The sequence below is a fragment of the Tamandua tetradactyla genome, assembly GCF_023851605.1.
Source record: "Tamandua tetradactyla isolate mTamTet1 chromosome 18 unlocalized genomic scaffold, mTamTet1.pri SUPER_18_unloc_1, whole genome shotgun sequence".
Lineage (NCBI taxonomy): Eukaryota > Metazoa > Chordata > Mammalia > Pilosa > Myrmecophagidae > Tamandua > Tamandua tetradactyla.
Window position 1 is genome coordinate 409,906 of NW_027518250.1, and position 10,647 is coordinate 420,552.

At 32.2% G+C, this 10,647-nt stretch overlaps 1 pseudogene; it reads right to left on the reverse strand.

The window, feature by feature from the left end:
- Nucleotides 1-5,053: 5,053 nt before the first annotated feature.
- LOC143672851 (olfactory receptor 8K5-like) lies at nucleotides 5,054-5,995 on the reverse strand (annotated as a pseudogene).
- Between the last annotated feature and the right edge of the window lie 4,652 nt (nucleotides 5,996-10,647).

The following is a 10,647-nucleotide window of genomic DNA, read 5'->3' on the forward strand; positions in this document are numbered from 1 at the left end:
CCTTCTTCATCTCCAAAGGCCACTGGCTGGTCACTCTGCTTCCTGGTGCTGCAGAATTCTCTGCTCTCTCTGAATCTCTCATTCTCCAAAATATTTCCTCTTTTATAGGACTCCAGCAAACCAATCAAGACCCACCCAAATGGGTGGAGACATGTCATCACCTAAGCCCGTTTAACAACCACTCTTGACTAAATCACATCATCCAGGGAGATAATCTGATTACAGTTTCAAATATACAGTATTGAATAGGTATTATTCTACCTTTATGAAATGGGATTTATATTAAAACATGACTTTTCTTAGGGGACATACTTCCTTTCAAACCAGCACAATATAAAAGCACACCTTTGATAGATTACCAATTCCATTCCAGACCACCGCAATGCAGTGAATATCATAATAAAATGATTCATATGAATTTTGATGTTTCCCTATATGTTTAAAAGTTATTTTACACTATATTGCAGTCTATTAAGTATGTCAGAGCATTAGTCTAAAAAAGTATATACATTAATTAGAAGTATTTTATTGTTATATATGCTAACCTTCATCTGAGTCTTTAGGGAGTCATAACTATTTTGCTGCTGTTGGAGTTTGCCTTGATGTTGATGGCTACTAATTAATCGGAGTTGTGGTTGCCAAAAGTTGTGGTGGATGCAGGAATTTTTTAAAGTAAGAGACAGTGATTAAGATTGTAACAGTTATTGAAATTTCCTGGAAGATTTGTCCACCGTATGTGATGCTGTTTGATAGCATAAATTCTGGTCAATCCTCTCCAATGCTGCTATTTTATTATCTAAGCTTATGTACTATTCTAAGCATTTTGTAGTCATTTCAACAACTTCTTATGATGTTCACCTTCTTAGATTCCTTCTCAAAATGCACTTTCTTTGCTCATTCATAAGAAGCAAGTCCTTGTCCATTAAAGTTTATCAGAGATTGCAGTATTTCAGTCACACCTTCAGGCTCCAGTTCTAATTCTAGTTCTCTCATTTTCCCCACATCAGTAGTTACTACCCACTGAATCTTGAACCCCTCAAAGTCACTCTTGAGGGTTGGAATCAACTTTTTCTGAACTCCTGTTAATGCTATTTTGATCTCCTCCTCTGCATCCCAAACATTCTTCATGAACTCTAGAATGGTGAATCCTTTCCAGAAACTTTATACATTCTTTGGCAAGATCCTTCATAAAATTTACTATCTATGGCAGTTACATCCCTATGAAATTGTGTTTCTTAAATAATAAAACTTAAAAGTAAAAATGACTCTTTGATCTATGGTCTGCAGAATGGATGTTTTGTTAATAAACTTGAGAACAGATTTATATCTTTCTCTTAGAGCTGTTGGGTATCCATTTGTATTGCTAATGAGCAGTACTATTTTGAAACAAATCTTTTTTCCTGAGCAGTAGATCTCAACTGTGGGTCTAAATAGGTCCAGAAATCACAGAACGGAAATGGAATTGGTAATAACTCTCTATTACTCTTTGTGATCCACAAGAAAAAAAAATGGCTTTCTGTCTCTATGCCCTTATGCTCTGATGTTCTAAAGATCTTATTTCCAAAATGACAAGTATCATCAGAAGACACAACAAAGACTCCATTGAAGTGGAAGTTAAGACAGCCACATGACTACTTTGTGCTTTTATAATCTCTGAATTAACATGTAAATATGAGTTTTATTCTAATTGCTGGTGTGATTGATCCTGACTATCAAGAGGAAATAGATCTGCTATTACACAAAGTTCATTGTGCTTAAAATGCAGTACATACCTTAGGATGTCTCTTAGTGTTACCATCCCTTGTGAATAAACTTAATGGAAAGCTTGCCTCAATTGAGGCAAGACTATTCATGATCTATGGGCTATGGGAATTAAGGTTTAAGTCACCTCACCATATAGTGAACCATGTCCGACTGTGGTGCTTGCTGAAGGTAAAGGGAAAATGGAATGGATAGTGAAAGAAGGTAGTTATCAATAGAAACTATGACCTTGTGATTTGCTGCAAAATCAAGGCAGGACTGTAATTTTAATGCTAATTAGTTCCTAGTTTTGCTATGAATATATATATACACACATATAGAGTATATTTCCCCCCTCATCATGAGCAGAAGTCGTATTATCCATATACCATATTACTTAAGTTATGGAATATAAACAATAAGAGTGAATAATATGCATCCTCTTCTGGGGAAAGGATTTGTGTATTTCTAGTTGGATAATGTTAGAAAAGAGTATAACTATAATATATTATTTTCTTTATTTAGAGATTAAGTTTCAAGGTCAAGGGAGTGGACTGTCATCTTTATTTTCAGGTTCTAACTGGCCTCATTTTTGGTCCCTGTTTGCTTGGTGAAGCAAGCCAAATGATCGGAAAAACACAAATGTTCACCAACAGATTACTATATAAACACAATGTGCTTTAGCCATAAAATGTAATATTATTCAGCCATATAAATAAATGAATTATGGTTCATAACAGATGAACTTGAAATTATTGTACTGAGTGAAAACATACAAATGCAAAAGTCATATTTTATGATTCGTTTTCTATGAAATATGCAGAATAGTTAAATCCAGAGAGAAAGAAAGAAGACAAAATGTTGTCAGATGCTTGGGGAAAGGAAAATGAGGATGTCATGTTATTGAGGAAAAGGGAAAGAAGTCTGATATTTTAATAAGTAGAGAGTCTCCTTTGGATGTGTTGAAAAGTTTTTGGAATTGATGATTGCACAACTTTTTTGTGATATACTAAATGCCACACAATTGTACCCCTTAAAATGATTATTTTTACTTTTTGTAAAGTTCACTTCAAAACTTTTTCAAAATTAGTATTTGAGTACATTTGATATCTTTTATGTCTATTGTCTGTTAATGATCTATTTATCACATACTTCTCTTTATTCTTTTCTTCTGAGTTCAAGGATTTTTAGAATTGTATTATAGATGATAATCTAGTAAAATAAAATTGTCCATGAAAATGTAGAAATTTGGAGTTTGGTTAATGACTATAATAATTTTATATTAAAGGAAAGCAATGAATATAAATTTAATCCAATATGTTTTTATATTATCAATCAAATTTTTAATTCATCAATTATAATTAAATAATTATAAATTATTAATAAATAAATTATTTAAATTTATAAATTTTATATATTTATCAATAAATATATAAATTATATATTTATTTAAACTCTCTTTGGCTCACATTTTCCCTTTTTGTCGATGAAATACAGTCTCAAATTCCACAGGCCATACTGATTTCACTTATATATTGCATTCCTCTATTTTATATATAATGCAAGCTCTGTGTAGAATAATATGCTTTATAGCAATCCAATTTTAAACTATCCCTGAATCTCTATTTTTAGTAAAAAATGTTTGCAAACAGGTCAATTTGTATTTATTCTTCTTTTAATTTTCCAAAGTCAATTGTTGTTCTGATTCCTCAAACTGTTTTTATTTTTCTCAAAATACATACTTTCAATATTTCTGATGATGTTTAGGAAATAAATTTCTATTTTATTTTCTTTTAGTTTTCCAATATTGACTATTGTTCTGAGTATTATCATTTGATTTTTCCAAAAATATGTAGTCTTTCCATATTTCTGATGTTTCTTTTAGTTTTGTTTATATTTTCTAACTCTATCAGATCTTCTTTGATTTCCAAGCAAGTGAAGGAGTAAAATGTACTTAAGCTTGAGTAAAATTTGTATTTATCTAGATTAGTGGCTTGTATGCTTGGGGTACCTAGAGCAAAATCAACATGTAGGATAAGAACAGTCAGCCCTATGGTGAACTTTCTTTACTTAATGCTTCTTTAAAAGTCATCATACTTAGCACTTTTTAAGTTTATTTAGCACACTATCTATGCCAAGGCAAATAGAGAGTAAAAACTTTTACTTTATCTTTACATTGTGTTAATTATGATGCAAAATTTTCTCTTTTGATTAGTTTCTGTAATTATTTGGATAAGATGAAGAAAGTATGGAGTATAAGAGGCTGTTTTATTATTTCTTCATTTGTTTGGAAGTGAGAAAAATACCCAAGTGTTTGCCATTCAAAAATGTAAAATAAGGCAATAAAAGTTCATTTTCTCATTCAAATGTATATTAATTCATTAGAATTTAGATCCCCATGCTTTTATATATCCTCTGCTAATGAATGGTACTATTTTTCACAAATTCCATTATTAATATATTTGGGTGTCTGGCAATAAAAAAACTTTATGCTAGAATAATTTTTCCTATCGACATATTTTCTTCCTTTACAGTATGATATTCTCCAAATCCAATGAAAATATGAATTAGATAATATGACGGTATTATCTATATCTTACTACAGGTTTTCCTTATCATGGTTTCCATCAATAAATCCTTTAGGCCTCCAAACATGCATCCTAAGTATCTTTTATTTATTTCCTTCCTTCTATTCTCCATTATGTTTTAATTCATTTTTATTATAATCCTTTCTTTCCTAGCTATTATCTTTGCATTTGGAAAATGACCTAAGAGACTCATCATCTTGGAGGAAGGAAATCAATTGAAGTGCTAACAGATTAACATCTTCAAGTGTCTTTCAGTCATGTTCATGTGAAACATAGATAAAAAGTGAGATTATTACAGAAGAAAAGACAGATAACAGAGACACAAATAAATAGTTCATGGTGTCAACAGAAGACTTGGTAACTGCTTGACTTGAATGGTGTTTGCATTCCTGTTTCCGACTCAGAAAATATGATGAAAACAAGATTCAGATGAACCCTGTCCTTTAAAAAACCTGATGGAAGCAAATACATAATATACAGTTGTAGAGTGTAGTCAATGTTCTTGTAGGTGGAAGGATGAAACATCAATTACAACAAAGAATATTGAGGAGAAAGTGACATTTAAACTGAGTCTAAAATATGGGAAGCAATTTGGTAGAATATAAGAAGAAAATCTATTTTCATCTGTTCAAGAGCCAAGGAGAATGCAATTATGCCTATTAGAAATATTATCAAGTGACATCTGACTTTGTATAATTTATTAGAACTGTAGCCTATTTTTAATATTAAATGCAAAAGTTGTGTGTATTTTTGAAGACCCTATAGAAGGCATTCTTTACCTCTTTGTTCCTTAAGCTGTAAATCAGTGGGCTAAGCATAGATATAATTAAAGTGTAGAATACAGAGGTCATTTTGTCAGTATCAAAAGAATGAGTAGATACTGGCTGCACATACATAAATAGTAGCGTTCCATAGAAGACAACTGCCACCATCAGATGAGAACAACATGTAGAGAAAGCTTTCTTCCTTCCTTCAGGAGAATGCATTCAAAATATGACTAACAGTATCAGCACATAAGACACTAGGATTATGAGAAGGGAGGAAATCAAATTAAATGCTGAAAATAATATAATCAACAATTCTAGTTCTCTTGCATTTGAGCACAGGATGGGTATAAAAGGTATATCATCACAGTAAAAATGACTAATGACTTTAGAACAACAAAAGATCAAAGTGAATATCTTGATGGTGATCATCAGAGACTGAAAGGTGCTGTAGAGGTAGGGGACACCCACAAGCACATTACAAAGTCTCTGGGTCATGATCACACTGTAGAGCAGAGGGTTACAGATGGCCACACAGCATTCATAGGCCATGGCCGACAACAAGAAAAGTTCACTGATTATGAACATAATGAAGAAAGCCATCTGTGTGGCACAGGCATAATAGGAAATGGTATTTTGCTCCTCAACAAGATTTGCCAGCATCTTGGGACAAATGACAGTAGAATTGCCAAGATCAATGAAAGCCAGGTGTCTGATAAAGAAATACATGGGTGTGTGGAGGTGGGAGTCCACCTTGGTCAGGATGATCATGCCCAGGTTGCGCACCAGTGTGACCATGTAGATGAGGAGAAACAACCCAAAAAGTGGACCCTGCAGTTCAGGGCATGTTGTGACTCCAAGTAGAATGAATTCAGACGGTGTTGTCAGATTCTGTTGGTCCATTTATTCCAAGTTATCTCCTCTGGGAAGAAGCAGAAGCATTGTCACTAGTTTTCATGTAACTATCCAAACATAATACTCCTAGAAATAATGAAGAATATGTTTTTCTACTATGTGATAGAAAAATAAACCCACATTTGAAGTTAAAATAATAATAGAATCTCTTACTTCTCAAAATAGTGACATTCATCTGAAACCCATTATGAACTGATATGACAGATTGTATATAAATGGAGTCAGCATATTTGGAGCATACCCATTGATAACAAAATTATATAGCTGTTAATATAGAAACATTAAGATATATTTAGTCTATCTGATGACATTCTAATATTTCTTTATATATTTCCATTATTAGCTATGATTTCTAGTGGAATTTTGATATATTTAAAGGGAGAGGTGGGGTTAATTTAACACTAATGAAACAGATTTTAGGGTCTTATTTGTATCAGCCTCTACAAAGACCTGGGTGAGACATAGCAAAGCATGCATAGTGATATGTCTTTGTAAGCATTGTAAAATTAAGTCACCCACTATGATTTTGGTTGGCATAATAGTCCTAATATGTTAAGGTCACCTTTTCTTTCCATTCCATCTTCCACTCCATTGCAATTCACCTAACATCAGGTTACATTTAGCTATCTAATGGGATTTCTAAAGGTTAATTAAGAGAGAATTGAGTTAATAATTTTTTTATCTCATGTATAGTGGGCATACTAAGTAGTTCAAAGTCAATGACATGCATCATTAAATAATGTTTTCTATTCTGGTGCCAAATGGCTTCTAATAACAGTTCTTTCAACCTATATGCTTTGTTTGCAATCTAATTAATGAAAATATTTTATTGATGAATTTTAGGGAGTACATTATCATGAGCAAATTGTTTATTGTTGCAACTTGTTTTTTGTTTCCCTTTTTAAGTATTTATATTCATACTCAATTGATATTTAGATTTTATTTAGAAAATGAAAATTTATAATTTATTGTATAAACATGATATCATTTGAATAAACATCAAGGACCACAAAATCTGGATCCATATTTGCTAAAATCTGTTGCTTACATCAATATACATGGATTTTGATTATTTAGTTTTGTATGCTTTATTTCATTTAATATAACTTGGTGGAGATGATAAAATCAATAAGATTGAAATGATATATTTATGAATTTAATACATCATATATTCATACTCTAAATTGATTTCTGGAACTGAACAATGGAGAATTTATAGAATATAATGCTGTGATTTTCAAATGTCAAGGATAAATCATATCCCATTCATTTCCTACAGTTTTACAAGGAAAGTCAGCAAGTCAAAGTGGAACTATTCTGCTTGAAGGTAATGGAGCTGGTTTAGCTTTATCCATTTGGATTGCTTCTTAAGTTTCTGTCACATTCAGCTCCCCCTTCATGAAAACCTTGAATTCTTTAAGTATGATTTTCAATTAGAAGAAACAAGTGAGTTCAAAATGTGCAGTCATGTAAAATGCAGTCACTATTATTTTAATTTAAGGGATTCCTTAAATTATAATTTAATTATAATTTAAGCATTGTACAATTGTCAGGTAAGACATCAAAGACTCCAGGTCCCCCCACCCCTCATTCCCCCAAGTTTCTAGCACTCAGGAGCCATGTGTGGCTGTTTTCTGGTAAGGATGATTTTGGCCATATTAACTGGTTAGAACTTTCAACAGAATGGAAGCAATTCTAAGAATCTACTAGTTATTGGCCTGGATTTTGCCAGCTTTGTGAGGGAAAAGGGGGAGCTGGGCAGGACAATACAGGAAATTGTTTTGCCTTCTTCCTGAGATTGTTTGTTGCTCTTTTTTTTGAACACATACATTCTGCTTTCCAAAGTCCTTCTCCCCCTAAAATATGCGAACTCATAAGTCTGTCTTCAGTGTTATGCTAAGATTTATTCTAACATTAGTGAGCCTATCTCCATTCCTATTGTCAGACATTACCTCCTTATGAAGATACTGGGATTCTTTTGCCCTGCCCATTTTACTGCATCAAAAAAGAGTATCTCTGACTTCTACTGAGCTTTAAATGTATATTTTAAATAACTGTTTTTAGGAGTAACCATTAGAGCAGACAAAATAAAAGAGTATGTGAAAGAATTGCTGATTTTTCAATCTTTAGACATGGTGGCAACAGAAATTAATTTGGGTTCAGAGTGTTCTCTGTAACTCCATAACTCATAAAAAGTACACTATCGGTCAATTTGCTCAAATTATAATGCATATTCTGAAAAAGCAGAATGGGTAGTAATCAACCAAATAAGAAAAACAAAAAAGCAAACAATCAACAACAAAACAGTACAACGGACATACTTATCTAAAATGTATTCCCAGATTATCAAGCATTGCAGGGCACATACTTATACTAAAAAAAAATCCATTTTAATCAAACATTCTATTGGTCACACTTGTATTGAAAGAATATTTCCTATGAATTAATGACTACAAAGGATGTACTTATGTTAAAGAGTTATTCATTGTTTATCTGAAATTCAAATGTAACTGATCATCATGTATGTTATATGCAACCCTAACCTTAATAAATTCTGTTAGCTGCAACCCGAATTTTAATAAATTCAAGAACAGTGATTTTGTTTTCAGACATTTTTAACTTCCCCTTCACTTGCAGTGTCCAAATGTCACTATCAGCTCATAGAGAAAAGCATCTGGTGCATGTACTCAGTTCCTAGGATTGAATGCCATAATATCACCCTACTGCCTCAGAGAACTGCAGTTAACCAATGAGCTAATGCATGCTTTGGGTGTACTTGAAGTCATCTGCTGTCAGTGAGCAGTAAGAGAGTCTACAGTCAGAATCCAGAAGTCATGGAACCTTGCCACGATCCATGTGATAATCACAATGAAAAACAATTCATATACACTCACGATTAATGAAGAATCAAGTTTCTTCTCTAAAATTATTCTTATTTCTCTTCAGCAGGAAGAATTTATGATTTCCTTTTTCCTTTGTGAAGCTCCCTTAGGAAGAAGTGTGTAATCATCTGAGAGACTAAAAAAATTGCCTTGCTGTACCTGCTAATTATCTGGTAGACACTTCATATTCCCCAGTGAGAAGAAAGAGAGGGGCAATTTAAGGAAAGGGGCCAAATAAAACCACATAAATGATCTTTACAGTCCCATGGAAATTTGCATGATGTAAAATTCGCATTTACTTACACAGAGTCAACAATAAGAGTTAAAAGGATAAAAAAAATTAGACCACACCTCAATCTCTATAAAACCTAACTGTTGCAAAATCATGATGAATTATAAATTATACTTATTACATAGGATATTTTGTTTTAATTTATTATTTAAAAACAGATATGTTTTAGGCAGTGTATTATAAATATGCCACTTAACCACTTACTACTTGTGAAAGCCCACCATCTTTGTCATGTTCAGAGTACAAGCTCAGATAAGCTGCAATTACCTGACTCCACAAAACTAACAACTAGAGTATTTGAAATTGAAGTCAGATATTTCTTTGTCTACATCTGTCAGTGAATGATAGGCATGCTTTGTTCTTTCATAATGCTAACCTGTAACAATTATTGTAATTCAACACATTACCAAAATAATTGTTTCTACTGTATTATTTCTTGAACTGAAATTACACCACTGTTGGATAATATTCAGTACAAACTCAGAGTTTCAAATTCGCTTGTAAGTTAGTACACCTCTCTCTCATACTGTGTCTGTGCCTGCTTCCTCATGGACTTCCATAGACACAATTGGAGAAAAATTAAGGAATATTTCAATATATTGAAACACAGATCTAAAATGCACAAATCACTATGTTTTGAATATAATACTTTCTCTCATTCTGGCTTTATTTACTCAGCATATTATTTATAAGATTCATGCATGTTGTGCTTTTATTGTTAGGTGTTATTATATTGTATGACATTTCAATAACTCTTTAAAAACATTCAGCATTGAACTATTGTGGAAATACCTAACATGAACATTCTTGTATATTTGTGGATATATTAAATGATTTCTTTTGGAAAATATCTTAGTGAAACCACTGGGTCCTAAGGTAAATGGATATCTAATTTTATAAAGCATAAACGAAAGCTTTCCAAAATTATTGTAGCAGTTTCATTCCTCACATTTGTGTGTTTCAGTTATGTTTGCTCCTCATTCTTGCCAATGTAGGAGGCAGAAAAAAGTTTAATGACTGTTATTTGCATAAACTGATATCTTATTGTGTTTTACCTTTCATTTAAGTGAAGACAAATGATAATGAACACTTTTCCATGTATTCATTGACCATTAGTTAATGTAGTCCCTTTTTTTATAGTATCTAAAATTTCTACCCCTTTTTTTTAAATTGGGTTTTCTTTTTTTTCTTATTTTTATAAATGCAACTTCTTTTTTAGATGTTTAGATTGTAAATTCCGCATTTCTCCATTTAGTCTCCAGTATTCCTCTTTGGAAACTTTATTGCTTTAGCTATTATGTTTAGTTCTGAGGTCCAATTAAAATTTTTTGAAGTCATGTGAGAGTCAAGGTTTTTTTTTTTCTGTGTAGCTAACCAGGTTAATGTGTCACCATGTGATGGAAAGATTGACCTTTCCTGTTTAATTGCCTTTTGTGGAATATCAGTTGACTCAGGCTCTCTGTTCT